Source organism: Mastacembelus armatus, chromosome 4 (assembly GCF_900324485.2).
Source record: "Mastacembelus armatus chromosome 4, fMasArm1.2, whole genome shotgun sequence".
NCBI lineage: Eukaryota > Metazoa > Chordata > Actinopteri > Synbranchiformes > Mastacembelidae > Mastacembelus > Mastacembelus armatus.
In genome coordinates, this window is record NC_046636.1 from 21,101,143 (window position 1) to 21,108,049 (window position 6,907).

Here is a 6,907-nt window from a genome sequence, read left to right on the forward strand (position 1 = left end):
TATTCTCTGAGGTTTTGTAGTTTTTTGGAAAATCTACCCACTGTGACATGGCAGATAGAGTTTTTGGCAAAAGACTATTGCTGCCTTTCCCTGTCTCACTTCATTTGATGCAGAATTAAGTAAAGTATGTGTACAGGCACACCCCGATCAGCTTTCCTCACCTGCTGTCGTGTCATGCTGGAAAAAAGGAGTAGGACAGAGGAAAAGTATTTAGTTTGTATTTGTGGGGATGATTGTAATAGTATCACCACTAAACAAATTCTAGTCTTGGTCAAAAAATACTTTCTTACCTGTGAAATCTGTTTTTAGTTGTTAAATCCTATCCCTATTCACACAGCCCTGAAATTCCACATGCAAGTGGTTGTACATTAAATTGATCACATTATCCTTGAGTCTTCCCTTTCAGCTGAAACTGATGCTGTTACAACCATCCTCACTCTCTGTATTTGCTTGCATGCAAAGCTTTGGTTCATCCTTTGCCCCAGTTTGCACCTCCCTTGAGATATTTCAGAAGAAAAGTGAAAATGTTGATGTGCTAGTGGCATTCGTTGAAATGTCAGGGGATAACCAATGTCACTGATCCTCTGGGCACCATATGTCTGTACAGCAATTCGTCCCACATTTGATGAGATATTTCAAGCTGGACTAGAGTGATGGACTGTGTCACCTGCATAGCTATATAAAAACAAATTGAGGAGGAGGTTGTTTCTCCTCATTTGATTTTTCAAAACTTTATCCGATTTGAACTGATTGGATTAGAGTGGATACAATAAAATGCTCCCCAAAGAGAAAATAAGCCCCAATTTCAGCACGTATGGGGAAGAAAAGACGGCTATAAATAGAACAAACAACTTCAACAACAAAAGTGCTGAATAAAAACAGAACTGGAATTCCGAATTATTTGTCGAATGTACAAAAACTATGTAAGGAACGTGAAAAATATACACTTCACATTTGCAGCAGGTTTAGGACATGACATACAGGACGTATGACGAAATGACGATGGTGACTATAATGAGATCAGATCTTGACAGAGATAGTGTAGAAGTGTTTGTTGATAGTAGATGAGTTGTATTGTGTATTGAAAATCTTCACCTCTCAGCCTTTCTATCCCTGGACTCAGTTGTCTGATGGCTCCGCCTGTTAACAAGCTGAGCAGAGGAAGGAAATGTCTCCACCAAGATGACCATCTCTGCCTGTGACTTGAGGTGAGAGTCAGTCGAAACGCCTCCTAGGAGACACTGTTCTTCTCACATGAGTCTCATCATAGCTTTTAAAATCAGCACATGCTGTACAAAACAAGACTGGACTTCTGAAAAAGGCAGTGGTGGAAATACAGCAAATACATTTCCTCATTTTATATCTCTACTTTTTGATAGAAAGGACAGTAGATGATTTGGACATCTAACTTTGGGCATTCAGTCCTTGACGTAATGAACTTCATCTTCATCTCCACACTGCTGGGTGAGTATCACAGATCAAACCTGATTGACAGACACGCACTTTCAGACTCTCCTCTCCTCTCTCCTCATGTTCTCAGTTTGAAAACTGTTTCCTTGTGAACAAAGCAGCGTCTAAATATTTTAAGAACCACTTGCATTCAGCTGTCAAAGGAGAGCTGACTTCCACCCAAAGCAGTGCTTTCTTATTTGAAGCAGACATCGGTCGTATGGTATGCAAGGTTATAAATTTGACTGGGCTGTTAGCCTGCAGGCTGGGGCTTTCAGTGTGTGCTAAATTAAAATGATGTGCACCAGCCAGAATGTGAATAGAGCTCAGGGAGATGATTTGGATGGGGCTGCCAAACCGTTGTGTTGGCTATTCCGTCCCTGACAGCCATGAGTCCTGTATGACTGTTTTAGTTACAGTACAGTATGTGGGATAATGTGTGTGTAATGTATGGATGTGTAACAGGAAAATAATGAACATTTGTGTACATTCCTTCTGTTCCCATGGGCATGATAAGTGTCTAAACGGTGTCATTAAGGAACAGGAAGCTCTGCTCTCTGTCACAGTGTAGTGCTATTGCTGTGTGTGTTTTGGATGGCCTGTGTCTTCAAATTTTACCAGAACATGGAACTTTTGTTACATCTAATTTTTTGCTTTTAGATGCACGAGGTGTGTCTGTAGAGATGAACTTTTTGAAGCTGTGTCTTGGTTATAAAATCCAAGACAAAGCAGTGTACAGTGGACCATGACTGACTCTGGCATGCAGCCTTGTGGGAATATACCATCTGAGCTGCCTGTTGTGCTCCTGTTAGTATATTTTACTCCTTATTGGCACAACAGACTGTAGATTAAACATACTGTACACAAAATGTCACCAATGTGACAGGAACAAGCTGTGATAGAATATGAGAAATATAGTGTGTGTGTGTGTGTTTTGAAGTGTTTGTGTAAAATTATTTCTCTCTATTTCAGGCGTAGCCACATTTGCTTTCCAAGACGCTACATCTAAAGGTACTGGGAGAGATAATGAGCACATGAAGAATGAGCACCTGTCTTACACTTAGTATATTGGAAAAAGAAGTATGAAAAAGACCATAATGGAGTTTCCATGTTCTTGCAGCATTTCAGGAGGTCACTGTGTCTGTGTGGCCTCCAGGTTCAAACATCTACCTCGACGAGTGCGTGTTGCTGCAGTGCACAGTCATATCACGCTCCACTTTTGTGAAGAGTTACCAGTGGTTCAGGTCCAACCCGCACCCTGCTCCAAACCCCAGGCACCTGGTCGCTGGTGACAGCTACTTCGTCTCCGCGGTAACGATGGAGGATGCCGACAGGTACTGGTGCCAAGCCGAGGACTGGAACAACAGGAGTGTGGTCTCCCAGCCGGTCACACTCAGTGTGTCGGGTGAGCAGCAGCTGAAACCTCTTCAGCATGGCATCAGGTTTCTCCTGTGTCCACAGTAACACACACTGTAGGTTGTGTAGTTCAGGACTGACCTCTAACCATGAGAGTCTTTCAACTCATCCTGTTTATCTATTATTTTTGCTATTTTTACAAATTTCAGGAATATGTAGGAAATATTCAGGGAACTTTTTAGCCTGATTGCTTTATGTCCTGTGTTTGGCGTTATCAGACTTTGTCACGGCTAAGTATTGAACCCTAAAATCGAAATAACTGAGTATTATAGCAAGGTAAAAAAAACATATTACAAACATTTCTTTTAGAAAACTTACAGTAGCACATTGTACAGTACACACAAAAGTGGATTTCAGAGCAAACAGCAGAAGATTCTTTTCCTTTGTCATTATTGCACTTTGCTATAGTAAAGACATTTGCTGCACTAATATAAACATATAGAGTCACAACTGTAATGTATTTTGACAGTATATGCAGTTATATCAATTATACTCCCATAAAGTCACTCTATGTGTTTACAGTAATTAAATGCTTGTGTTAAACTTCATTACTGAGACATTTGTCAGCCCGGGGAAATTTGACAGTTTAAAAAAACTGCATCTCTGATTGTCATCTGTTCACTGTCTTCTTTTCTCCCATTTCTCCCCTCTTTCTGTCCATCTTTGTCCCCCAGAGCTGCGCCCTCCCTCGCTGACTCTGAGTCCCAGCATCAGACAGATGCTCGCTGGGGAGAATTTCACTGTGCAGTGCCCTGCCTCTGACATGAACTCCTCAGGCTGGAAGCTGGTGCATTTTTTTCCAGACCGTAGAGAAATCAGCACTTACAGTTTTTCCAGTTTGGACAGAATAACAGAAATGACAACTGAGGATGTGACAGTGGGGACCACAAGAGTAATTGTCCCTTATTCACCACTGGGAGGTGCTACAAGTGCAAACAAGTCAGATGCTTTTGACTTCACTGCTGCCATTGGAAGAAGTGGACTGTACTGGTGTGAGGACGCTAAAGCCCGCAGCAATGCAGTTATCATCACAGTAAGCTGTGAGTTTTATGTACCTGTGCTGTTAGCAACAGGAAGGAAAAAAACAAAGAAAATAAATCATGGCCCAGACAGACACTGTGTTGCCTCCCAGTGTATCAAAACTCAGACAGGGTTTCAGATATGTTGTATGATTGACACTATTTAAAACAAATATGGTAACAAGGACTGAGGAGTTAATAATATCCACTGTCTTTGTCCCACAGATGACAACATTGTCTTGAAGACTCCTGCCTTCCCTGTACTTAAGGGCGATAAAGTGGTCTTATATTGTCAGTACCACACAGGCAATCACACTAAAGTGGTCTTCTTCAAAAATGGAGCAGTAATCAACACTTCCAGTTCTTCCAGCTCAGTTGGAGTAATAAATATGACTATTGAGAATGTGTCCCAGGAAGACGAAGGCCTCTACAAGTGTGCAACTCAGGATAGAAAGATGGAGAGTCCAGAGAGCTGGTTATCAGTGAGACCTGACCAAGGTCAGTTGAGTGTGACATTCGTCGTTCTGTTTTGTGTAATATCTGTCACAGTGGAGAAGTGAAAGATGTGAAAAAAACTGTTACATCTTTGGGACAATGTCACATCAACAGATGGGACATGAGCCTCCTCTAATGGAAAATTATTTTGCATTGCTATTACATAAACATGGTGGTTACCAGGTTCTCGTCCTGCCTTGTCTTTAGATCTTGAATGCATCAGGAAGATCTACTGCAGGATCTACTGCAGCAAACTGTCCTCAGCATGAATGAAACAAAGACTACAGAAATGAGAAACTAGAAAAGTGCAGAATCTGTTTTTATGTGAACTGTCTAATAATATACATATTTAGTCTAGAGCAAAAACAGAAATCTTAATTACAGTAGATATAGTTTTCTGATGCTTTTTAAAACTAGTGTCCACTTTTTGTTTTTAGTCATTTATCCTAAGAATCAGCTCTCTGTGTGACACTTCTGTGTGATGTAGTATAGCAGTGGTGTAATTTATGGTACAACTTTGATTCTGTCTGATCCTGAGACATTGAACTAAACATTATTTCTTCTGTTCATCAGGATCTTCGAAGTGGATCATTGTTTCATTCGTGATTGTACTTCTGCTACTCATTCCTCTAACTGTGTGGCTAATTTGTCGCTTCAGGTGAGTTACAGTATCTATGAAGCTCTTCAGCTCTTTTTATATCTCATGTTCTACTGTTCACATCTGTAGTCATCAAATATACTTGCATGAATCACAAGTAAAACAGGCCTTTGAGCAAATGCTTCACTGAGTTTAGAATTTATTTGAAGGTACCAGACGTTTTGCACTCGTAGCTGCTGGTCCATTTTCAAACGGGATATACCAGCCGTGGCACTTCCTGCAACCAAGCAGGACGTGACAGAAGTGCAGTGGGACCTGTCCTGGATGGAGATGTCCAATCTGCTGGATAAGCACTTATATCCCGGCACTTAACAGACCACTCTATTACAGAGAGCAGTGAAAAAACTTACATGATAGCTTGGACTGTGATGGCCCATGCAGGACATAAGATCAGTTTGTTGTTTTTCTTTGGTTACAAAAAGGTCCAAGCTTCTTCAAGGAGTGCAACATGGGTCTGTTTTGCAGCCACTGTTTTTTTTTAAAATTTACTCCTATAACCTACATTTGGTTTATGAAGGTCTACCTGTTTGATGATGATACAACATTTATATTTTCACACGAAGAGTTTAGTATACTAATGCAAAATGTTAGTGTAGAATTGGTGCAGTTTTTAAATGGTTTAACAAAAAAAAACCCTTAATATAAAAAACAAGCTTTATGATATTTTACAATAAAAAATGAAGTTCAATAAAGATTCAGCAAAAATTCACATTAAAGTTTTTTTTTTAAGTTAATGAAAACAGTTTTTATAAGGTGTATTTCCTGTTATACTAGTCTAATCTAACTTTGTATTACATTTGAATATACTTATATAATAGCTACTGCAAATAGTTTGAGATAACACAGGCCAAGAGACAATAAATACAAAGAAACACAAAACATGTCTGCGCCCAGGAGCTCATTGTCCATTGTTCATCTATCATCACCCCAGTTATTATCATGACACAAAACTGTGTCAGTGAGCACAATTCAAAAAAAAAAATCTAAATTGTTTGTGTTATTTGCTGCATCAATGTTTATCTACCAACATAAAGATCATGTAAATGTTTTTTAGCAATTAATGCAGAAAACCAGGTTTTTGTTTTGTTTTTTTTTTTTGTTTTTTTTAGAAATGTTCACGTTTATTTCATGCCACTGTATCTGTCTAAAGAGGGTGTGATATTAAATTAAAGCTACAGTTTTAGCAAACAAAACAAAACAGAAGACACTGTGTGTGTAGAATGAATGGGTGGAGGAGTGGCACCGCTGGGACCAATTTAGTCTATTAGTAGGTGGCGTGAGCTGGACCAGGTGAGACTGCTGAGGCGAGAGCCTGAGTCTGAGACAAGGAGCCATGATGGGACATTATTTTGCACTAAGAACTTTGGCAAAGGGGGAAAAAACAACATGGGCTGAGAATGAGCTAGAAACTCAGAATGGGAGTGATTCTTTTAACCTCTCACACACCAGTTTCTTAAACTGCCCAACAAAGCAGCTTTCTGCTCTGAGGTAAGACACACACCATCATTGTATTTGGACCAAGATGTAGCTGTTTTAGGTTTTAGTGCCTAAGAAATCACAGACACCTTGTATTGTGCTCTAAGTCATAGAAGCAGATCTCCAGTAACGGTGTTTATTTTCTGTAAAATTGTCTAAATCAAAAACCTGCTGAGAAATGTCCTCACTTTAGTTTTTTTAAAAAAGTGATTTTCAAAGTCACTAAACCCAAAGTCATCCTGACTGTAATAGATTTTCAAAACGGTTCCTGAACATGTCTGTGATCCACTGTACCTGAATCTCTCACTTAAACATGACTAAAACCAGTTAGACCAGTTTACTGCCGCTGGCTGGTGCCTCAGAAGAGCCGACTTTCAGTGTGTTTTATCAACTC